Raw genomic sequence first — 25339 nt, 5'->3', positions numbered from 1 at the left:
ATTGAATTAATTAAACAATTCTAATTAAGTTTAGAATTAAACTTTATACATTGTTTATTGTAAATTTTACTTTTTAAAATAAATATCTGCATCGTTTTGCCTTTCATCTCTTTGAAGCAAGGCAAACATACTTTTTACCAAAGTTTTTCCTTCAAATGCATCATTAATCTGACTAACAAGCACTTATGTTCCCAGTTAATTGAAATTACAACCTTTCTTATAGATGAGAGTTCTCCTTTCACTGAAAGGGGTGCACAAGAGGTCTAAGCTCTCAGCTTTAGGGAACTTCAGTGATTCTGAATACTTTATTTTCTCTTGAATGGATTCTGGGGACTGTCAATGCCCTCAAACAGAAAAAACGTTGAAGTCTTCACCAAGAGTCCTTGCCAACTCACTGCCTACTTCCAAATTTTGTAAAACATGAGAAAAACCTTCTTAGTTTCTCTAGGAAAGAGAATGAGAATTACTGTCTGGAGTTATAAAGCTTTTTAATTTCATTGTTTTCCTTCTCTAGGTGCCTGTGGACAGAGATATTGCTGTTAGGAATGGATGTGACTGAGTAGAAAATTCCATTGTCCAGGTGATACTCCTTTATGCCAGTAAATTTTTTAGTCAGCAATCTACAGAGATAAAGCACAAAATCATTATCAACTTAATTCTTGTAAATTCGTTTAAAAACTTCTACTATATTCTATTTTCATAGCTTTTCTGGGATTTACTAAGGCAAAAAAGAAAAAGTGAAAGATTAATTGTGAGATTGAAAGAGCATAACTTAAAATACTATATTTATTTTCACGCCTTATTTTTGTTATTGAAATATATCTAAGAACATCTATATTTGACCTTCACTAAGTGGTTTCTGAAAAAGATAAGGACATTTTCAGAGGTATAACCTTTTCCTTCTCATTTCGATCCAGCTCTCACCTGTTGTAGAGTAACTGTGGCTTAAGATGGCTATCAATTCTGTTATAATGTCTGGGCACTTTTGCAGGGTTTTCAACATTGCTTACTAAAAATGGGTAGTTCTTTTAGATCCAAAATCTTTGGGGAAAATAATTCAATTGTAGTTACATCTCATTGAAATTCTACTTTCATGTTTTCAATGTATAGCTTCTGTATTTTAATTGAGCTATATATTCACAAAAAAACCCCTAGACTGGCATTACAGAGCTATATATTCATATTAAGACTATCTCAAAAAATCTGTTTCATGGTCATGCACCAGGGGCTAAAATTTCTCACATCTTTAAAGGACATACATAATGGCTTTGCACCACCAGGAGGGTATAACAAATGTTGCCTACTCGTTGTCCAACCTAAAAGAAAATGCCAAATAGGAAAGAGATCATGCAGGTGGCAGCGATGCATTGCAGTGGGTCAGCCACATCTTTTGCAGTAAGAGGTTGTTTTAGCAAGCTGTGTATCTAAAAAGCTCCTTTCTCTGCAACAGGTGGGATTAGAGTGTGTAATTAACCAGCAATTTGCTTATCACAAGCTGTGGTAAGTGAAGTACTTTGTGATTATATGATAATACATTTGCTTCTTTGTCTGATCTCCACCTGCTCAGAACAGGATGGTACAGATAAATTATTTTTGTTCATGAATATTCTTAGGAGAGGGAGAAATATTGCTCACTGAACTAATTTTATTTTATTCCTGTAACTAGGCTGCTATTATTTCTCATGGCAAATTTCATCCCCTTTTGGATGCACTGCATAATAAAAGGAGGTACTAAAACTGGCAAACTCTTAATGTTATTTTGTGCCATCATATTTTCTCTTGGTTTTAGGACCCTCTGCAATAGGAACACAGAAAAGCAGTAACAATTCAAATTCCAAAGTCATCCTGTTACTTCTTATATATGTATAAAAGGTTAATGTGATATGTCCTAATGTGCCTACTGCAGATGAAGGCTTTTCTATTATTCCTACATAATTTGTCTAGAGAAAAATACCCAGTTTGCTTCTTTTTCTATTTGTTCTGTCAAACAACCCCAGAAGCCCAGACAATCCTTGATTCTGTACTGTAAGTGATGTAATGACATCATTTAAAGTGATTTCTGCATTTAATTTAATTTTATTTAATTTAAATAAGATCTTGCTGTCATAATCCCTACAGTTATTCCTAAACCTCAGATGGTTAAAGCTAGACTGTGCTAGACAGGCCTGGTATAGGTGACATGTGGCTTGGCAGCATCAGTGCATCTGAGAATTCAGGGCAATGATCAAATACGATCTGTTCCCCTTGCACTCCTCAAATACCACACTGGGGTTTTATAGGTGCCCTTTCCATCAGTCCATAGTTTTTCAGTTCTTAATAACATTAGGACACTATTTAAAATATATTGCCTGTTTTTGTGATGTAGAGCACATATTTGCATTCAGCATATGTTTATAGATAGAGGTTTTGGCTTAAAGCTTGTTCAGTATTTAACAGCACAGTTGAAATAGGTGCAGCTGTAACCTGTTTGGAACAATGAACTGCCTGGGACAGAATATAGCCATGTAATTGCAAGTAGTGTTTGATACCATATCAGGGTGATAGCTGCTTATGCCTTTCTATCTTCTACCAGAAGCTAATTGGTTAATTGCACTTTTAATGCTTGGACAGGTCCGTGATTGTTCCATGTAATGTAAAACAATTAAATATTTATATACAGTTAGTAATGCAATCAGATTCTCTGCTGCAAGTCAGAAAGGGAGGAGGAAGGGGGAAGCAGAGAAAGAAGGTGAAAAGATCAGCAGTGAAAATAGAATATAGGTGAGAGAATAACATTTTTCCTTGAATAGCTGAGCATGCATTTTCTGTTGAGTATTAGAGGTTTAACAGAAAGCTTTTTTTTGTTTATAGGAAGTGTAGCCTCACAAATGCTGGAAGAATGCTTGAACTGACCTCAATCTTTGGGACAACATTACATTTTCATATGAATCAAAATGCTTAGACAGTTCTTTGGAGTGGAATTTGTATAGGCAATATTGCCTTTGCCTTATGTACTATAACAGTATATGTTAAAAGAGTGATGTGGTGGCTAGACTTAAGAGGAGAGAGATAATCCTCTACACAATTTTTCTCTTACTTGAAAGGAATAATTTAATTTTCTTGAGTTTCTAAGTCTACCTCTACAGGAGTACAGATGTCCACAGACCTTTAAGACACTTGAAAGGAATACTTTTTTTCTTTTGACATCTGATGAGAGTTTTGTAAAAGTTCACAAATTCTTTTGATAAAACTGGCACAGTATTTTGTGCCTATACTCTGCTTTATCATCTGTGAGCCATTATATCAGTGGTAGGGGCTACTTAAAAGTCTTGATTTCAACAACCTTAAGTAAAAAGCTAGGATGTTGTGCTGGAAGTCTAATAAAACGGTATTATAATATTTTGACTGGACACACAGTATATTACATAGTTAGAGGTGAGCCGTTTAATTTTATTTTATCTCTGGTACAGTATGTTCCTTTGAAATAGCGGTTAAAGTTATCATAAAGCAACTAGTAAATTTGGATCTAGATAGCAACTAATTTCATCTAAATAAAATTTGTGAAGGACAGGTTCCTAAAGCTTGAGCTGGATGGCTTCACAAGGTGCTTTCAGCCTCAGTTCTACATAGCAAGTCTACATAATGTTCTACTATGCAACTTCCACTGAATTATATCAAGGGAGAAATTTTTTGAGGTATCCATGTTGCACTCAAGTGCATACTGCAAGACCTCAGCTATAGTTGCTGGAGAAATCTGCACCAAAAAGAACGCCCTTGCACACCAATGTGTGTTCAATTTTGGGCCAAAGGTCCGTGTGCTCCTACCTCAAATACAGATTTGAATCTGTACATACACCCACAGATTTGATCAAAAGTCACAGAATTCTGAGTAAGGTCTGCACTGTTTATTGATGTTTCATTTGTACAAAATTCCAGCTCTAAGCTTACACAATGTTTTGAGCTGCAGTTTGCACATTAGTGCTGAAATCTTTCTTCTCTCTGTAAACATGGAATCACACTTATCAATACACTAGTTAATGTACAAAGTTTGGTTTAAAATGTTTAGCTACCATTAGCTATGTCTCTAAAATATATTGTTCAGTTCATAAACAGAACTATTGTGTAATTAATCTCTTCATTGTTTGTGCCTCTGTTAATGCAGTGTGTGTAGAAACAATTTTTATCATTGGACAACCTACAGAATCATTAAAAACATCGTTCAGGATATGGTTATGAAGGGAACAAGTGCATCAGACAGATTTTTAAGTTTCCCCTGGTTTAGTTCTTATTGTTTTGCGCCCAGACAACGTATCATTAAGGCTAAAAGAATTTATTTTCATACATAGGACATCCATTGCTATTTATGTATGATTAAAACATCTTGGTTTCTACTGATAGTAGATTTTGGTAACAGAAAATCCTATTTGGATAGAATGAGAGAAGTTGATAATGGAATATTTGCTGTGTGCCTGAATTCTAAACATGTCAGGAAGCATGTGAAAATTAACATAAACATCAAGTTGCTTATTTATGGAAACTAGTCCAGGGGTAACTGCCTTGGTGTTCCTTCCTGCTAAGCTCTGCAGAGGCAGGGTTAAGCTTCAGCATGGCTGTGGGCTTCACTTAGAGGAAGTATTACAGATGCAGAGCAGCCCCATGTGTGTCAGGGGACATTTTATACTGTCTCAGACAAGACTGAAGTCATGGGCCAGAAGTATTCATGTCCCCACTCGTGTAGCCTCATGACTTCTCTTGTCTCCCTTTCTACTGCACCAATACGTAATCCTTTATATATTGCTGGGATCTTTCAGTAAATCCAAATGGGTCTCAAAACAACCATCAAGAAAACAGGGAGAATGACGTATAGCATGTGTAACTGCTAGTCAGGAAACAAAAATGTTCTACGTTTTCAGATCTCTGAAGAGTAATAAATGTCACTTGAAACACAGATAGTACTTATAGTGACATAAAACCACAGTAAAATGGCCTAAAAAACCCCTTCATTTTTAAAATTGACACATACTGTATCCTTTTCAGCAAGGAAATACACGTCTTTGTCTTTCTCCATTTCATTTCTGTGAGACAGCCTTGCTGCAGCTGTAATTTAAAGCACCAGCTTTTTCCTGAGTCAAAAATATTGCAACAATCATCTGCTTAGAAACAGAAGGAGATGAAAGGTGCACTGTTAATGTTTACTTCTACCCAAACTTTTGTTTCTTCTTGGTACCTTATATGTCCAAACTGCCCTGATTTCAATTCATGAATTTTACATTGTAAGACAAGATCACTGTCAATTTATAGAACAGATATGGACCCCAAGTGTGTATAATTCATCTCTACTATTTCAGACTTGATCTTCTCAAGTGACCTGGAAACTTCAGAAAAATAGGCCTCTCGATCAATGAGAATTGAGATAATCATTATTAATGTAGAAACTTTCTATCAAGAGCTCTTCAAATAGATTTTTTGTTAATTGCTTCCTCACCAGCACTGGAAAAAGGAAGTTAATTTGCACAGAAATAGCAAATAAATGGAAATAAGGAAGCCTGCAGAAAGCTTATGAAAGTTATCTAAGCTTTTGTTGAAAAGATTTGAAGGGAGAACAAATTCAGTCTGAATGAGTTCATTAATCCCCAGTGGGTATCTAATACAAATATGCAGGTCCGTTTTGAAAGCTCAAGAAATATCTCATTGCTATTTGGGACAAATGTAGGGGTAGCTATTGTTAGAGAGGAGAAGTTGGTCTTTAATCTCTTTATTCACGTTGGTTTTAGGGGTTAAGAATCTGCTCATTTGAAGCTGTTAGGCTAAATCAGCCCACATTAGCTCCTCAGATACGCTATTAGTTTTTTGAAACAAATTAATTAGAAGACCTTGATATTCTACCTTATGCTAAACTGCCCGAGTTTTAATTGTGAGGATAATTGGATGTATCTCCCCACTCTACAGTAGGTATTCAATAGCAGATGGTGCCTTGATGTCTCATTTTTCAGAAATATGGCAGATTGCATTCACTAGTATGCTATAGAGTATCATCATAAATAATTGCCACTAAAGGAGTTGGCAAATAAAAAACATATATTATGACATGCATTTTAATAGAATTTGAAATGGTTCCTATCTATTCAGAGAGAATTTGTAAAGTGCTGTAGAGTTCTTTAAAATATAAGATGCTGCATAATAACAGTTGCTTTTATAATACATTTGTCTGCCTATCATTAGACTGTATTTTTCATGTAACTTATTTGTGTGATATTCATGTCACACTCCATTTTTATTTCCAAGGTTCTCAGTTGCAGGATTTTAAATCATTCTTTAAAGTTTATTCATTTGGCTTTGCCTTTTAATTGTAGGCTTTTATATTTAATTAAGATTTGGTGGCATCTGTTCCAGAAGTGCCATATAAATGTTATGATTCATACATTTATGAATTATAAATATTTTGTTCCAACAAAAGCCAACACATAGAACTCCTAACACCTACACATAACTGGGAGAGCCATAAAATGCTTAAAGTTGAAAGTGAACACAGTCTGGTTTTAAATGTAAGACTTTTCCATGTTTTGTGAAACAAAGAACAAAGTTAGAAATCTGTGGACCTATTTCTTGCTAACTAATTCTCATTATACCACTCCATTTGTTTTAACACCAGTATACCAAATATTTGAAGACCTCAATAAATTGTTTCCTCTGTCGAACACACAGACATGCCATTTGCTCCTTCAAGTGGGCTAGAAAACTTCTTCCAAATTAAAGTGGTTGAATTGTTTGATTTTCAGATGCCTGAGTATGATTTATATGCCTCATCACTGAAATGAGGATTACATGGATACTTTCTAAGACCTGAAAGTTCATAAGTAGGTTCAGATCTCTGATCACCTTAAGACCAGAAATGCAGATAAAAAAGTGATTTAGTTTTGCTCTAGCTCTACCAAAAAAGGTTTGTACTCAACTTTTCCTGGTTTATGTAAGGTGTATTTGAATGTTCTAATGACTGCTCAACTTATTGCCTGACAGTTCTACCTTCAGGATTGCCTAGTTTAAATATATGCTATCATAGCAAACACAAGAAATGTTCAGATTTTTATGGCTGGCATTCAACATTTATTTGCAAAAGCTTATTGTAGACCAAGGATTGGAATGCTGAATAAAGCACGTGGCCACCAATCAAAAAGGGTTTTATCTGTCAAGCCCTCAATTTTCTCTGGCAAAAATAAAGGCACACCTACAGAAAATGGTGAGAACTGGGCAAGCATGGAAGCTGGGTGTAAAAGTGTACCTGCACTTATTCCATTAAATAGTGCCTTGCTCCCCTGAATCCATGCTTAGCTACCTCAGCATGCTTTGGCATAGAGCTGTAAAGTCCAGCCTTCAGCTGCATAATGGTCACCTTCACTGTGTCTCTTGGAATTGTCCCCCAGTAGCCTCAACTGATACCTTCCAGCTCTTGCACTGGAAAAGATGATTCTAATTTTATTCAACTCTCTTCTTCACATGCCTTTTATGTTATATAGATCTTTAGTATCTTCTCTTTTCCAAACTGCATAATCCTATCTAGTTCAGCCATTCATTCTATGGAAGTCATGCCACTTCCATAATAATCAGTATGACTAAATTGGCTTTGTTAATTTATGAACAAAGTAAATTTTTATTTTTATTATTATATTATTTTTTTAAATTATTCTTAGAAGAAAAGGATGCAATTAAAGAGAAATAGAATTGAAATACAATAAACAAATGATCCCTGAGAAAGGAATCAAGACAGAGTTAAAATCCATCCATGTTAACTCTTACTCTAACTTTTAATTTCATACTTAATGATTCAATGTAATTATTTTAATATATGCATACTCACTGTATTGTGAAATGTACTAATACAAGTCTGATATTCATTGACTATCCAAATACTTAGGATTACAGAATAACTTAGGTTGGACAGAACTTCAGGAGGTCTGTAGTCCTATCTAGTGCTCAAAGCAAGATCAGCTCTGAGGTCAGACCAAGTTGTTCAGGGCTTTGTTCAGTCTGGTCTTCAAAACCTCCAGGATTTGCAACTTCCCTGGGAAACCTGTTCAAATGTCCTTATGGGGAAAGTTTTTTCCAGTCTGAGTCCACACTGGCTCTCTTTTGGATAGATGACATTTCTATTTTATTTTCCCTGAACTTACTGGACAAGAACCTACCCAGGACGAGAGTGTACACTGACAACTGGACATTCCTAAAACTGAACTCACATATCATTTTGAGCTAGAAACCAGAAAAAACACACATTTGCCACACTTGAGCTGGCTGACACACAATGCATTTTTTAACACCTTGAAGGATATGGAGTCTGCATGCATGTCCTTATCAGCTTCCCAAAACACAGGTTAAACAATAATGGGATGTAATGTATGTACTACTTAAGCTAAATGAAATGAATCTCCATCTGCCTGAACATTCCTGGGACTGTTTGTTCAAAATCTTTTTGAAGATTTTAAAAGAGAAATGTTGACAGTCAGAGAACAAAACTAATTTTCTTATGGGTAAATCTCCACACTATTTTACACCTCTGCAAGATTTTTCTTATGCATATTAAAGGCAGTCTGTAACTTGGACGAGTGTTAGTAGAGGTAACTAAGCTGACAGGGAAGGTAAAGCTTAATTCACAGACAACTAGAAAAGCTTGGCTTTTTTAGTCTAGAAAAAAGGAAATCTAGGAAGGACTTTATTGCTTTCTATCATTTCATCAGAAGAGTAAACAGAGAGGGAAAAAAAGAACTAGTGAATTTAAAGAAGAGATTTAATGTTGGTATAGGAGCAAATTATCAATAAATTTAGGATGGAAATTACAGGGTTCTTTAGACATCATAAGCATGGCTTTCTTTAACAGATTTCCATTAGAAATAATAGAGGCAGAGACCAAGTAATTTTTAAAAAGAATTGAATAGTCTGTGAAAGGCTCGCTTGTGACTGAAGATGACTGGATCTGGTGAAAGATTTCCTGTTTGATGTTCTTAGTTCAGCAAAAGACCTTTTCCAAGTCTCTTAAGGACTTATTCTCAGAAATGTTAAACCCAGTTGAAATTCATTTAATCTTGTTCTGAGAGCATTCCTTCGTCTGTAAAATGGATGTGCCACTTAAGTTGAATGAGCATTTGCAACCCTTAGGATAATTAAAAAAAAAAAAATCAGTTAGAATTAAGAACACATCCTGAACTTTCTTTAAAGCAAAATAGGAATGTTAGATTTCCAAGGTTAATTAATCTGTAATAGAAATAGGCAGCTGAATTGATGAGTATGTCTGAAAATCTTATAATGCAGAGGTAAGTCTTTCTACAGGGGCACTCTGGGTACTTTCTATTGTGCATGAAGAAATTCTGCTAGCATAATACACAGTTTAGGAGCATACAGCAATTAATTACTGATTAACACTCATGGGGAACCGTTACTAATAACATGCTTCCAGGTTAAGCATTTGCATGCTCATGGTGCAGGGATGTCATAAGTCTCTGCTGGTGAGGCAGTCATCCTACAGGAGGTGAAGATGTGTTCTCTGATGCTCCAAATGTTACTGCATTGCTACCTCTAAATATTTTTTCCTCTGTTTTTATATCATTTCATACTGATGTTTTCTTTCAAGTCACTGAGTTAGTAGTTTTCATCTCTACTCTTGTCTTTCTTATCTTGCATGGAATTAATTTTTCTTTCCTCGCTTAACAGGCCAAGGTCAGAAAACTGTGTTTTAAGGAAGGCAGGCTTTGCATCACACACAGCTGAATTCCTAAGACGAGTCATAGCAGTATTGTCTCTGAATGATCAAAACTCTGAGGTCTGTAGATCCAGCACTAACGAACTGCTCTCCTCCAGCCTCTTCAGTACTACCCAGGTTTAAGAATATTCATGGTAAAAATTAATTCTCTTACTCTGTCTCCTTCACTGTAATTGTAATTCACTCACTATAGAAATTGGAGCTTTTTCCTATTATTCAGTGTAGTTTTGCTGTATAAGTACATTCTGTTACATGCATGTGTTAGGAATAGAAATATCTCCAATAAGAATTATGCTTAACTGAAAATAGAAAAATATGATATATATATTGTTGAATAACAAGCTACCTGGGAGGGGAAGAAGTTTAATTTGCACCATAAAAAACAGTTTATAATTTACAGTAAACTGAGATGAGCCATTGAGACAAAAACATTTTTCTGAAATGGACCATTTCATTATTTAGCAGACATTTTTCAGTATGACACTAGCAATCACTGTTGCAGAGCAATCATGTCTGTTCACTCAGCCTCTAAATTTTTTGTGCTGATTTCCCCTCCAAACCTGTGGATATCTGGAAACAAATGTAAGTGTAGGTAGGTTTGACAGCAGTCTATTTAGCCTTGGCCTTGGGTTTACATTATTTTAGCTTTTGTTCTGCCTTGGTTTTAGGAAAGTTACCATTTGAATCAACAGCCCTCCCTTTTCTTTATAAGTGACCTGTGAAAATGAAACAGGAAGTTATTCCAAATGGGAGTGTAAAGCTCTTAGCTGAGGCTAGATTTTTGAACCTTGAATTATCTTTAGAAACAATGTACTGCAATTTAGGTTGACATCATTACATTTCCTGTGCATTAAAAATAGAAGAATAATGGTTAGGCAAAATTCTCAGCCTTTAAATATAAAATAAATTATCATTAATAACATACCAAGGATCCACAGGCTCACATGATAAGAAGGACTTGCATACTCTTGCTTGCCAGTAGGAAGTGTTGTAGTAATGTGTGTTACAACATTACATGGCAGGGGTGTTGGACTAAAGGATCTCCAGAGGTCCCTTCCAACCCTAACTAACAATTCTATGATTCTGTATTCTAAATGCTAAATATTCTTATGCAATTAGTAAACCCCCAAAAATAATATAACAACTGTAATTCTAAATGACAGTCTTTGCATATACTAGTCACAAATATTCTAAGTGTTCAAATAATTTAACTTTTAAAATTGACTTATAATCCCTGGAAGAGACCAGCACATATTAATTTGTACACTTTTCTATTACAAACTGTCAGCAGTAATAATTTCCCACTTTAGTGCTCCTTCTGGGTATCTGTTAGATTTATACTGAACCCATTGCTATTTTGAATGTTAATATTGGGATACTCAATGGATCAAAGAGCTTTAGCAAGAGATTTCTCCAGTCACGACTGTTCCTTCCTTCATTTTGTATCATGGCATTTTATTTCCCTGTTCAAATTTGCTAAAACTTGCCATGAACAAGGTAACTAGAACTATTTGAAGAGTGACAAACTGACATCAACAAACTTTTTCAAAGGGAAACTATTACTATGATCTATGCAAGTATGTATTCTTATGTTCTTTCAGATACAATTTCAATCTATGTAAAACATCTTACTGATTTCTTTATTCCTTATGTTGCTGTATTACTATTTTTCTAGCTCATTCCTTATTCTGAAAAAGGAATAAATAAATTTTTGCAGTAATATAACTTACCAGCTATTTTAAAGATCTGATGTCTTCCTAGAAAAAAACACAAAACAACAAAACAACAAACCACACCAAAAAAAAAAAAAAAAACAAACACCAAAACCAACAAAAAACCTCCCTTGAGGTTCTCAAGATTTACATAGTAATTAATTTAATTTATTCTACCAGAAATGGGGACACAAAGCAGAATCCATCTGAACATGCTTTTGGGATGTGAACGGTAGGATTTAATATACCTCTTGCATCTTTAATTCTATAAAAATGTGCCCCTCATAATGACTCCGATTTTGATCAGATAAAATTGAAAAGTAAGCTTTTGTGATCATTCTGCAATTCTACTTATTCAATGAAGGTGTTTATTTTTCCAAAATTTACAACAATCTCTACTGACACTAAGCAGTCTTCCAGCATTTGCTCCTTGAAAGTGACATTTTTTTGTCCTCAGGACAACTGTAATTTTCTCAACAGGTATATTAATGCTTGGGGAATGTCAAAAGAGACTTAATGAGAAATCACATGTGAGAAAGGATGTCCTATTTCCAAGTATGATTGAAAGCTCACCATGACTTTGACCCTCATATCTTATTTCCCCGCCACTCTCACAGTTTCAAGTTAGTCACATACTGCTTGACACAACCACATTCATCAACTAGACTGCTCTAAGTTATTATCCAGAATTTTACATTGTCCAAACTTGTTTAAACTTCACAGATATATTTCCAGCTTCTCACTGTAATGAAACAAATAACAGTGAGGCTTACTGGGACCATAGCCATAGAAAGAAATCTTGCACAATCACTGTGGAAGCTTAGAGGATTGCTGCTTACTGTTGTAGCAGCAGAGCTTGAATATTTAAAATTGAAGAGAGGTTGTACTGTCAATTCTCACCAACCCTATCTTGTCATCCCCCGTCTGTTTTCCTCCCATCTTGTAAAATCCTCAATCCCAATATTAAAAATTCTGCTCTTCAGTAGGTGAGCAGGCAGGATTTTACTCAGTCAGTTTTGTTGTTTTAGATACACAGCCACCATTGTTCATGACCCTTCCTTCCTCTTTGTTTAAAAGACACCACTCACTCTACAGATCCTGTGGCTAGCACAAGCCAGGTTTTATCAATTCCACGAAACATTTTCCAAGCAGCAGCAAGTCCTGGAGTCCATCACCTCATTCTAGGTTGAATGACATGCAGAAAGTCATCCACAACTTCTTTGGGCAACCTGTTCCTGGGTCTCACTATCCTCTGAGTAAAGAGCTTTTATCTAATGTCTAATTTAAATCTCTCCTCTTTCAGTTTAAAAGCCTTCCCCCTTGTCCTCTTGCTATCTGCCTGTGTAAAAAGTCTCTCTCACACTTTTTTATAAGCCCCCTTTAAGTACTGGGAGGCTGCAATGAGGTCTTCCCAGAGCCTTCTCTTCTCTAAGCTGAACAACCCCAGGTCCTTCAGCCTGTCCTCATAGGAAAGATGCTCTAGCCTTCTGGCCAATTTCATGACCCTAATATTTTGATATTATATAACTAGCTTGCAATCAAGAACATTCTGCTTATAGATTTGTCCTTTAGTATGTGATGTACCTTGGCTTAAGTGACCAACTTCTTTCCACAGAACATAGGAAGTTTGTGCTGGTATCACATGATGTACTTTTACTTTGGCGGACAGAAGGCCCAAACTGTGGGAAAAATTAATTTCACTTCAGTGCTAGCTGATGATGAAGCACTTGTAAGAACTAGAAGATGACCTTTTTCAGAAGGCAGTAGCAAAAGGCATACTCCTGGACTAATAAATTTGATTCTAATACTGTGGATTCTAATGGGCTTGTCGTTATTGTATCTTTTTTCTATCCTTATCAAGTTACTACTAGCTATTAAAATTCATATTTTTTCTTTTTGCTTTTTAACTTTAATTTCATGTTATCCTCCATGTTTTCTTTATTACATTACAGAGTCTTTCATTTTTTTCTCTTATGGTTAATGGTAGGTACAAAAGTGACTAAACTTACATGGTCTGTCACATATGAGACTGAGACTCCATTTCTGCTGAAGAAATGGGGGAAGTCCATTATCTCTGTGTTACCATATTCTATACTACTTATCTTTATATTTATCTTCCAGTTGTGTAGACATGAGGTACACTTAGATATTTAGGTTCACTGGTCCTCCCAAAGTCATTTAGTAAACCTATGGCTAATTGGAAAATGGAGTCCAACAGCACTCTACCTGCCAAGTAAAACAAATTTACCTAATGTAGGGCTTATGGTTAAACAACTGGAGATTCCTTCTTTTGTTTTAGAGGAAATTATAGTATTAAATGCACAAATAAAAAAAAGAAATTTTTTTAAGTCCCAGAGGATTTTAGCTGCTCCTTGCTGTTTGTTTTCTAACCAGCTATTAATTTTCATAAAGGAAAAATGGGAATAAATAATGTAATTAAAAATAATATGTTAATCTTCTGTCCCTAAGCTTCCATTTAATTGCTTGAAGGGTGATGCATTTGGATCTGATACTTATTTACTAGGGATGACTGCTTAGCCACTTACTGTATTAATATTGACAGATGTCCCAGAGAGATAATAAGTGAAAGCATATCAGTACTTTGCAGTCATTTAATGTTAGCATATAATGCTATTTAATACGTTAATAAATGTTCCACATTTACCTTTGGTGAGCAGAAGAACAGCATGAGAGTTTTTTCCAGACTTGGTTTAATTTATCCATCAAATAAATGAAAAACGACAAGGAGATAAGTTTTCTAAAATGACAAACCTAATGTTTCATTTCATCAATGGGGGGAAAATACAACACTTAAAGGCTAGTTTGTCAGGTGAGTTTATAGATGACTACAGGTGGTTTTAGAAAAGTTTTTGAGCACTAATTATGATAGGAATTCTCTCAAAGGCTGTATGTAATTCAGAATATTAGGGGAATGCAAGTCTTTCCACAAAATTTCCCTTCTAAAAATTCATGGGGAAAAGAAAGTAACAAAGACTGATAAATTCATAAATTCTACCCCTATAAGGAGTGTTGTACTCTTCCACAGTGTATTCTAAAGCACTTCCTGATGTAGATGTGAAAATATCGAGTGACTAATCTGTACAACTGCCCTGTACCAGTTCTCTCACTCTCAAATGTGTGAAGCATTTTCAATATTTATTTTTTAATGTAAAAGAAATGCAAATTGTAGTAGTTGTAGTAGTAGTAAAAAAAAAAAAAAATTAGAGGAGGAAATGTTTAATGATTTTTTTGAGGACTCTGAACTAGTATTGAAACATATATTGTACAGGTGCATGTTTCTGACATGCAGTTCATCTGATATGCAATGACAAAGCAGTATGAATATATGAATATAAATACCTGTTTTAACATGCACCCTTAGTAAATCTCCTCATGTAGAAATACCTAAATTAAAACGATGCATTCTGAAAGTTTTCCAAGAACTTGATATTTATATGACTCTTCTTTGATTGCTGTTAAATTTGAAAAATGTGGCTAAAAATGTTTGGAGATATTGGCTTGTTGCCTGACTGATGTTGTCTCTGATATACCTTTGCTGCAGGGCTTGTAAAGTTTTTATCTCTTTTTTAGCTGGGAAATGCAGAAAAATATTAAATGTATTCATGTATCAGTAGGAAAAAAAAAAGAAAAAAAAATACTCTTTATCCAATTGCAGTGGGTTTGTTTTTATCTTTCTTTGTACATATGCCTGCTTTGTCCCTTACCATCTCCAGTTTGGCCAAAGTACTTCCATTGCCTTTTAGAAAGCATAGGCTGTTTTGGTAGATGGAAGTTACTCCGATTTTCTGTATCTTCCTTACAAATTCAAGAATTTGCATAGAATCATAGAATATTCTGAACTGGAAGGGACTCATCAGGAACATCAAGTCCAGTTCCTGGGCCTGTACAGGACACCCCAGGACCCATACCATGTGTGTGAGAACACTGTCCAAAATATTGAACTCTGTTAGGCTGGTGCTGTGACCACTTCCACGGGGAGCCTCTTCCAGTGCCCAGCCACCCTCTGAGTGAAAAACCTTTTCCTGATACTCAGCCTAAACCTCCCCTGACTCATCTTCATGCCATTTATTCACATCCTGTCACAGGTCACCAGACAGAAGAGATCAGTACCTGCCTCTCTGCTTTTGCTCATGAGGATGTTGAGGACCACAATGAGGTCTCCCCTCAGTCTCCTCCAGGCTGAACAGAGCAAGTGACCTCCGCTGCTCCTCATACAGCTTCCCCTCCAAACCCTTCACCATACTTCCTGCCCTCCTTTGGATGCTCTGGAATAGTTTTACCTCTTTTTTATATTGTGGTGCCTAAAACTTCAGACAGCACTTGAGGTGAAGCTGCCCCAGAGCAGAGCAGAGTGGGACAATCCGCTCCCTTGCCCAGCTGATGATGCTGTGCCTGAGGCATCCAGGGACACCTAGGTAGAAAATAATAGTCTGGTTTTACTCACTACAATTCTTCCTTCAACTGTTGCTGCAAGATCTGCAGTGACTCAGGAGCAGTCATGTGTTACTGTCATTTTCTTCAGGAAATCTGTATCAAATGAGAACATATATATTGAACTTCATATCAAACTGTGAATGAACAGAGTAGGGTAAATGCACTGAGGAGGTTGTCTATAGAGGAAATGCAAAAAAGGTTGGCTTGGAATAGGTCAATATGTAAACAATTATCCAGCAAATGGAACCATTTTTTTATCAGACTCACCAAGAAGCAGAATGGATTGGAGCCTTAACCCAATGAGTACAGACTGGGAGAATTTTGGAACTGTGAGGTTTAGCTTGTTTGTTTGTTATTGGGCAAGAGCAAAATCTGTAAAAAAACAAGATATTTTATTCACTAATTCAAAATATAATCTGATTGAAACTGATCCCAGAAGAAAACCTCTGTGTGTTCATTAAGTCAGGAGCTGCATTCTTCAAGCTAAGTGTTCTTTTCCCATATCAGCTCTTTATGTCTGTGTGTACTTTTGATCACCTTTGTTTATGAGCAACAAGAGACAGATATGGCAATTCTAGATTAAAAAAAAAAACCCCTGGAGCCCAGAGGGAGGAACTCCTTTAGATGTGTTCTTACTGCTGAGACAAGTCAAGGTGTCTTTCTCATGAAGATGAATTAGTTGTCCCAGGGATTTGAGTGAATTTCAGAGTGAAAGTTAAGTGTCTCACAGCAGTAGTGATCATTAGGGATGCTGTTAGCTGGGTGGTAGTTTTAAAATCACAAGAATCTTTATTCCTCTGTAGTAACTGCTATTTTTAACAAGGTGATCTTTGGTTTTATGCTGTGGTAAAGGAACATATTGTCACACACTGCATATAATAGGAAAAAAACACGTAAGCTAAGATCTAGATTTAGAGGTATCATGATTGCATTCTCTATAACTTATTCGATGGCCAAGAATGCATCACAGACCATGAATATGGTGATTAAAAAAAATAAGACAATTTATAATTAAAGGTGTCTGTATGCACAATTAGTTTTTTCTTTTCCATTTCTTCTGTCAAGCTGTTCAGCCCAGGGATTCTGTACTCCTCAAGACCCATGACTAACAGCACGCTTTGAAAAATGTCCAGATGAAGTGTTTTAATTATATTGTGATGGTTACATCACTCAGCAACCTGTAGAAAGACTGGCATTTTCAACATAATTGGCAACAGCTCTGGAAGTGTTGGTTCAGTCTTTGCTCACTAAATGCCATAGTCTCCTAATCAAACTGTCTGGGTACAGCTGAGTTCAAACAGTAAAAATAGTAATGATGAGATTTTCTTCCTGTTTGAAGTGGAGGAAGGGAAAAAAAAGATAGATATGTGGGATAAAGTTGACTTTACATTTATTCCTGATATTTTGTTCACATTTGGAGACTAAGTATATCAGTTTTCAGACTAGCTTTCTGAGATTATACAGAAATATACAAAATTTTGGATTGTGTTTCTTACTTCACAAGTTCAGAATTTTAGTTAGCTAAATCATTATCTCTGCTGGCCTTCTAGCATTACCTCTCCCTCTTCTTATTTAAGTTTATAGGTTTTGGTTGGGTTTTTTGGTTGGTTGGGTTTTAAAGTTAATAGTGTGACTAAGAGTTTCATGTCAAGATAACAATTTCAAACTAAATCTGGTTAATGGTACTAATTGAAGAGAAAAGACCCCACAATTACATCTAAGCATATTTTCAGATGAAAACCTTATTGATACACGAAACTTTATTAATATGTTTTGATGTATATAAAATATTTGGGAAATATTTTTTTTTCAACCTGAGATACCATTGTTTCAGTAAGCTCAGTAGTTCCCTTTTGTTTCAGATAAAATAAAAAACCACTTTTATTGCTAGATGTCCTCTTGCTCTGTCCCCTTTTCTTTCCCAATTGAAAACCACATTATTTTTTTAAATGGTAAAAACTGATATCACAGCTAATAGTACTAATATCAATAATGGTTTAGAAAGCTAATTGGCCACCACAGAAAAAAATATAGTAGTAGTTCATTTTATGGTTATATTAGGTGAATGTAATTTCTTAAGCTAAGATTCTTGGAGCCCAAAGCTCACATCAGCCACTTCCATGTTTCTCCATATTTTCCTATAAACACACTAAATTTTTATGAGTATTTCCTTTTTCCAAGCAGAAGGAGTCATATTCTGCCCAGGAGAGACTGAGAAAGCAAGTAGAAAACGTCCTTGTGCTACAGAGACATGAAGCATCATTTGAAGGAACTGAGCTTATTAAGTGCACAGAAATTACATTTTTATTGTAAAGATGTTCTGTATTTCATACAGGCAATTTCAGGACATGCTTTATTCCATTGCTTAGACTTGAATCTGGTGTGGATTAAACAGAAGTGTTTAAGGTTCTCAGGTGTCAGTTGTTTAACATGGAATATTCTTACGGAAAACAAACAGAAGACTCACACCAGGAGAAATCAGAGTTTGTAAGCTGTAGCTTTCATGCTGCATGACTAAATTTCTTTCTGAAGTCTGTGTTGCATTTGGGAGCAAGAGTTGCAATCCCATTACTTTCAGAAGACTTGTTCCAACTTACACAGTCACTTGAGCTTGGACTTTTATATGAGTGATTAGGAAAATTCAAATTAATCAGTAAAAGAATATGACTTTATCCCTGGAAAAAGTAGCAAGAAATTCCTAGGATTATTTTTTAAATGTATCATATATTAATTTTTCTAGATGACATTGGATAACTCTTCAAGTGTCTTGGGGTGACTTTATGATGTGTATCCCATATTGCTGCTCCATGCTCAGAAATTAATTTTGTGCCTTTCTATGCCTTTAAACTGAGCCTGAGAAGGGGAAGGAAAAACCGAGCAAAACTTTTTCAAAGCAGTTTGCAGCTTGTTCAAGGTCACACAGAGATAGAGACTTTTTTTTTCCAATTGTGGGAGGAGAGCGAGAGGGAAGGGAATCACCTGGCTTGCTTTCCTTTCCTGCCAGCTTTTGGCAGCTTTTTTTCCTCAGCTCCTTTTCCTCCAGAGAGTTGAACTTTTGTTTTCCTGGGATTTTGTTTTTTTCCCTTTTCTCTCTGCTGGACTGTTCCAACATCAGAATACACTGGGAGAACTTTCCACCGAGGCCTTGGCCCTGGAGGTGGGCCCACCACCCCATCCCAGCTCCAAGGAGGAGGGGAGAGAGATCTACGGAAGGACTGAAATTTTCCCAGGTTTCTCTCAGCAGAGCAGGTGGTTTTATTATTTAGCATCATTATCCCTTTTCCTGTGTGTTTGTTAAATAAATAGTTTTTATCTCTTTCACTTTCCTTTGAGGAAAATTTATTTTTTCCTGAACCTGGTGGGAGAGGGGTAGCTATAGCCTGCCTTCTCTCAGAGGATATATTTCTAAATTTGGCAGCCTGCCTTCTCTCAGAGGATATATTTCTAAATTTGGCCAAACCGGCACACCAAGTTAAAAACAAAAAACCAAACAGATTTTTTAAAAATGTAATGCATTGTTGCATTAATGGAACTGCAACATAGATGTTGTGTTACAGAGCATGAAGTGGTAAGGAAAATTTTTTATTATGTTAAAAAAAAAAAACAAAAGGAGGAATGAAATAGTCCAGCTGCATTGATAGTGCACTGCTCTTTGCCATTCTATTCACAGAGTTTCCATTAGCAGCTTTACCGTCTTGCAGAAAAAAAAGTCTGATTATCTTCTGGATAGAATATAGTACCTGTGGCATGTTCTATATCATCCCAGGGAACTTATATTTTACGGCATGAAAACTTTCTCCTACTAAGTGCAGGAGCACTGCCAATAGACTTGTGACTTGACTTTTAATTCAAAGTACTACAAAATCAATTTTGGTACCATGCAGTAACAATTAGGTCTCATTTTCATATCACCTGTAACAAAATATTAAAGGTTTACTCTGTCTAGAGTGTTTTAATGTTTTAATAGACAATAATTCCTCTGTGCCCATTAACTGGAAGCATTCATTCAAAGATTTAAAGACTTTATCTGAGAAAGTAGAAGTCCTTAAGATGCAGCTAAGAACATTTGTAAAATGCTTTAAAAAAAAAAAAAAAAAAAAGATAAAAAAGCAACCAACATCCCCTTTAAATTATTTTAGACTTTTTCTACAATTTCAAACATCTTGAAAGTGATTCATAAAAGCCAATTAAAAGCTAGCCTGTTGGCTCAGCAGGAAGGTCTCATATCCCTTTCACATAATCCTTGCTGAGGTATGATGAAATGGGTAGAGGTAGAGAAATAGCAAGTTTCTAGACTTAAAAGTGACAAAGTATCTAGTTACTCCTCACAGGAACTGAAGGGGAAAAATCAATTATAATGTCTTTGCATCTAAAAATATGGCTTATATCCCTGCATGGTGCATTATCATCAGAGCTGAGCAGACGAGAGAGCAAAGAGAGAATGGGAGACTGAGGAAGTGATCACCAGAGGATGCATTAAAAATTCAGCAGGCTAAAAGAAATTTCAGTTAGAAAGGAAGAAAGAAAAATGTTTTGATGTTAATTCATTCATGCTTCACCATTCAACTTGCAGTCAAGGCCATCCACTTTGTAGCTTAGTGGGAACAGGTAGAAATCTTTATTCTTGATTCTGATTTCTCTTACTGTTGAAGCAGACCAGAAATTAATCCAATAAAATCAGCCCAGAAGTACTTACATAAGATTAGTGTAAAAATCAGACCTATATATTTCTGTGACATAAATATGTAGGATTTATGGCTATTTCTTTCAGATACACATCAATTCTTTGGAGGGAATTAATAAATGTAATTCACAGTAGTTCCTGAAATAATTGCAAGCAGTTTTATGTTAGGCTACTTCTAAGAGGGGAGTCAGGTTTTACCTTCTCTTTCTGAGGAAGATATATACCTCTTCAGAATACTTTTAGAAGATGTGTTTTATTTTAGTTATGGATGAAAGGGTCGTGGTTTTCCTAGCAGGTCAGTCTGTCCAATTATAGCAGAAAGTAAAAGGCCTGCCCTGATAATCATACCTACTCTTTGCTTATGAGCACTGCAAGCACTGTCTGCAAAGTAATGACAGAGCTTCTGCTCTCCCTGTGCTGCAGTCAACTGCACTTTGGTACTTGGCTTTAACTCACTCTGAAGAAAGTGTGGGCAATTCATATAAAAAATTCAAGAGATGCCCTTCTGTGATGGCCAGACAAGGCATAAGCAGTTACTTTAGATATCGACACCTTTCCAGTTTAAAGTGTATTTCATTCTCAACACATTGCTAAAGTAGAAGATGCTGAAGTGCTGCATATCATGGCTGGCTACTGGATTTTGTTTCATGTGATTTTGGGAATTCTTTAAGAATATCACCCTGTTCCTCTGCAACATAGTTTGTCTCCCCTTTTCACACTTCTTTCACCCCTCATCTGCAAAAAAGAAAAGCTTGTTACCTTCAGAAATATAGCACAGAGAAACCTTTTCTCACTGAAAAAAAGACTGCTAAACCAAGGCTTATTAAATATAGAGTACGAGGCTGCAAAACTACAACTCTGAAGACCAGCAGCTGCCTTGAAATACTGTGCTTGTGGCCAAACTGCCACAAAAGTCTACTTTTCCACTGACTTAATTGGCACGTCACACAACCAGAGCAGGATTCATTCTTTCATACTATTCTGTTCAGACACAAGGAAAAGACTCTATTAGCTGCTTTGATGTAAACCAACAGGACCTATCAATTTGTTTAGTTCACCTAGCTCATGCAAAATCAGAAAAAAACTTCAGTTCCTTTTAGTGCATTGACTGAGCTGCAGACAGCTGTCAATAGTAAAGAGCTGAATCAGTGCATTTGACTAATATTTTGGACTTTATCAGTAGGGTCAGAACTGAAGAGACAGAAAAGTGCCCCTCCATCCCCCTGTTGTTGTGAGAAGTATCTTCTAATAATATGTTTACAAGAATTTCAATTCAACAACCATTTTCCCCCAAAGTTTGTGCTCTTGAATCAACAGAAATATTTCAGTTGTCATATGTTTATATTGCATAACATTATTCAGAGACAAGATTTTGACCCACCTATAAAAATGCTAGAAACTATGAAAAAACACATTTAAGCAAAATGCACGGTTTTAAATGCTCCGGAGGAAAAAGGTCTTTGTTTGAGGTCAATTACTGCAGCTTAAAGCTCTGTTGGGCTACACAATTTGGTATTTAGTGTAAGAAGACTGGACAGAGATCCTCTAAAATAGAATGTTTATTTGACCATGGCCTTTGAATCATGTGAGTTTTTCCTGAGACCATTATATATCTTTTCTTTATCACAGGAAAAAAAAACCCACATAAAACTGTAAACATTAACAACTGTGTGTAGGGGTAAATGTGAAACTGAATCACTGAAACTTCAAGCAGAGCCTGCTGCTTGCTAGCTGCAACTGTTACGGCCTGCTTGTAAATTTTGATTATATCTGGTCTAAAGAAAACTGGCATGCCCCAAATCCTCCAGTTAAAATACATGAAACACACCAGGTTCCTCACGCATTGCATTATTTAGGTGGGGAAAACACAAAGCTTGGGGTTCTAAAAAGAAGAGAATGTGGTGGAAAATAAGAGTTCCTTAAATGAAGTAGCCTTCAAAAGAAGAAGGGAACCTGAAAAGAAGGCAGTGAAGATCTTAGCTGCAGGAAAGATCCTGAAACTGGGGGAAGTTCCTTAAGATCAGACAATTGCATGGAGACAAATATTAGGCATGGAGAAAAATGCTGGGGGCCACCGAGGGGCCTCAGCTGATGATGCCCAAGACAGGTGACAGCAAGCAACAGCACAGCAGGAGCTGACAGGACTCTGCCTGACCATCTGTGCCAGCAGGGACCTCCCTGCTGGGAAATGCAGACCTAACAAGCTAGGGAGGACTGAGGGAGGGAGCGAATACACGATTATCTTCAGGCAGAATAAGCCTTGAATCTTGTTGATTCTTAATTAATACCCCAGCATCCACCTCCCCCGTGGGCTGTGATTTACTCCATCCCATAACACAAGCAGTGTCAGAAAAGGGATGCAGTGAACCTTGCTAAAATGGCACTAGGGGATCCCTCCAGCAGCAGCTGTGTGTCAGTGTGAGTGTGTATATGTGCAGGTGGCAGGTGCACAGCTCACCACCTTGTTGGGCTCTATCGAGCCTGGCAGGGAACCTCACTGGGGGTTTAACATGCTGGTAACCACAAGGCTTCTGTGGCAGCAAGTGCAGCTGTTGGGCTCATAATTCAGTGCATTTGTCTGCATTGAAAGTGATAAAAAATGGATGCTGGACTCCAAGCTAATCAAAGAAAACAAAGCAGAATGAAACATGTCCTGGTGCCATCCATATTAGTAAGCACATAAATATTTCAGTCTTCAGTGTCATTTACTTTAGAATCTGTATCCACTGTTGACTTCTCAAGAGGCAAGAGGATGCTCCTTTTTGGTGACCAATTCAATTTTTCAAATAGGACAAACTGTGAGGTGGTGTTACTCAGAATTTATACAGATGGTTTTATTTTGCCAGTCAATCACATATGTGAACATAAAAAGTAGTAGTAACAGAGAAACTTTGGATTGGTAAACATAAACCCACAGCATCCATATGTGGACTGAGCAGAGATGACCAGGATCAATTCAAGTATTAAATAAAAAAATTAAGAAACAAGAAAGGAGGAACAGAGGAAAGATGTATTACGTGTCACATGGATGAACACACTAGGAAGTTACCCAATGTATGCATGTTTTCTTAAATTAGGAAGCAAATACATGCAGAAGGGTTTCATGAGCCATAATTGTCTTAAGAACGGTTAAAATGAGAAGTGCAAGTGCACTTCTGTTCTGTGGCTTCACATATTTTCTCTGTATGTAGGGAAGCATAAACCTTGATCATTTGATATCCCTTGATGTTTTAATGATTACTTGTTTTCTTTCTAATATTTCACTCTTTGTTGTGCCCATCCAGTTGCTTTTTACTTTAGGGCTACGTAAAAGTTATGATTGTTTTGATTTGTAAGTAGTTAGCTGTAAAGAAACTGGTTGATTTTGAAATTGCATTATGTTTTCTAAGATATAAAAGCATATCTGTTAAAACATGGAGAGGTCAAACATGACCATCATTATTTAAGATTCTGCCAGGTGTTTACATCCATGACCACAGCTTTACAGGATGATCCCAAGATCATTTACTTGAGCCCTTCTGCAGATTGTTGCAGGGAAAGCAAATACTAAACCTATTATGTCAGAATCAAGGTGATTTAATGGTGAGTTTGGTAATAGCTCCTCTTAATATTTTTCTATGCCTCAGAGACCAGGAATTTAGGTGCATTGCCTCAGGGAGGACTATTCGATTTTTAGAATGCTAGCATGCATCATAATTCCCTTTTTTGTGTCCCCTGTTGAGTCATAGGAAGAACAGTGTCCCCATTCTTAGAAAGGAGGGCAATGTGTTTAAATAATAAGCAGTGGGAAATTAGTTTATGATTCAATATCAAGTTTGGAATCTGTGCTGGGGAGTCAAAAGCAGATTAGCTATATCCTTAACAGGAAATATTGCCATAGAAACGGAGGGAGTACTTGCTAGCTGTTAGAAGCAGAGACATTGGATTTATTTTAGTTTTGGGGGGGCTTTTTTATTATAAAAATCCTTGCCGTTTCAGCAGCAGCAATATCTATATTTCCCTGAGATTCATGCCTTTATTTTACATTTTATTCTTCATGCTGTACTAACCTCTATAAACTTCCTTGGCCTGCAGAAGCATTCTAACTTCAATTCATTACTTCATCATAATAAAACTTATTTCAAGGTACATTAGGCTTCTCCAGGCAGAACACTGATATGATACGTTTGTTTCAAACAAACAAATGAAAAAAAGTGGTGATGGGAGGGACATTTTTTCGTTCAGCACTCAGTGAGCTGAGACTGTCTCAAAAATCTCCAGTTGGGTTCAGAGCTACTACCTGTGTTGTGCACTGCTAAAAATGTATTGAAAGAGTAGGAAGAAAGTGGTTCATAGAGTTTTAAGGGAGAAGCTGATGTCAGAAAACTATATCAAGAAAAAAACACCCAAAACAATTCCAAAAATAAGAAAAGATATCAGGAAAATTTCACTTGGCAGTTTCTCCTGGTAATTGCAGGAATATATGGCAGAGCCCTCAAAAGAGTACAGTATGTACATATATATATATAGATATGTGCATGCATAAGAATGGAGGTGATCATCTCCCTTCTGTCTTTTCTCTACATGTAATTTTTCCAAAACCAAACAAAAATGCCATGATTTAACCCCAACTGACAACTAAGAACTGGGCAGCCACTTGCTCGCTCTCCACCACATCCAGTGGGATGGGGAAGAGAATTGGAAAAAAAAGGTAAAACCCAAGGGTTGACATAAAAACATTACTAATGCTAATACTAATACTAATACTAATACTAATAC

General features: G+C 36.2%; 1 long non-coding RNA gene across 1 annotated transcript; it reads left to right on the top strand.

The window, feature by feature from the left end:
* Window positions 1–311: 311 nt before the first annotated feature.
* On the top strand, window positions 312–4012 carry LOC138110768 (uncharacterized). The gene is made up of 3 exons (XR_011151046.1): window positions 312–413; window positions 515–580; window positions 2851–4012. It is a non-coding gene; the product is annotated as an uncharacterized lncRNA (long non-coding RNA).
* The last annotated feature ends 21327 nt before the right edge of the window (window positions 4013–25339 follow it).

Source organism: Aphelocoma coerulescens, chromosome 5, assembly GCF_041296385.1.
Source record: "Aphelocoma coerulescens isolate FSJ_1873_10779 chromosome 5, UR_Acoe_1.0, whole genome shotgun sequence".
Classification (NCBI taxonomy): Eukaryota; Metazoa; Chordata; class Aves; order Passeriformes; family Corvidae; genus Aphelocoma; species Aphelocoma coerulescens.
This window is presented reverse-complemented; position numbering and strand designations above follow the sequence as displayed.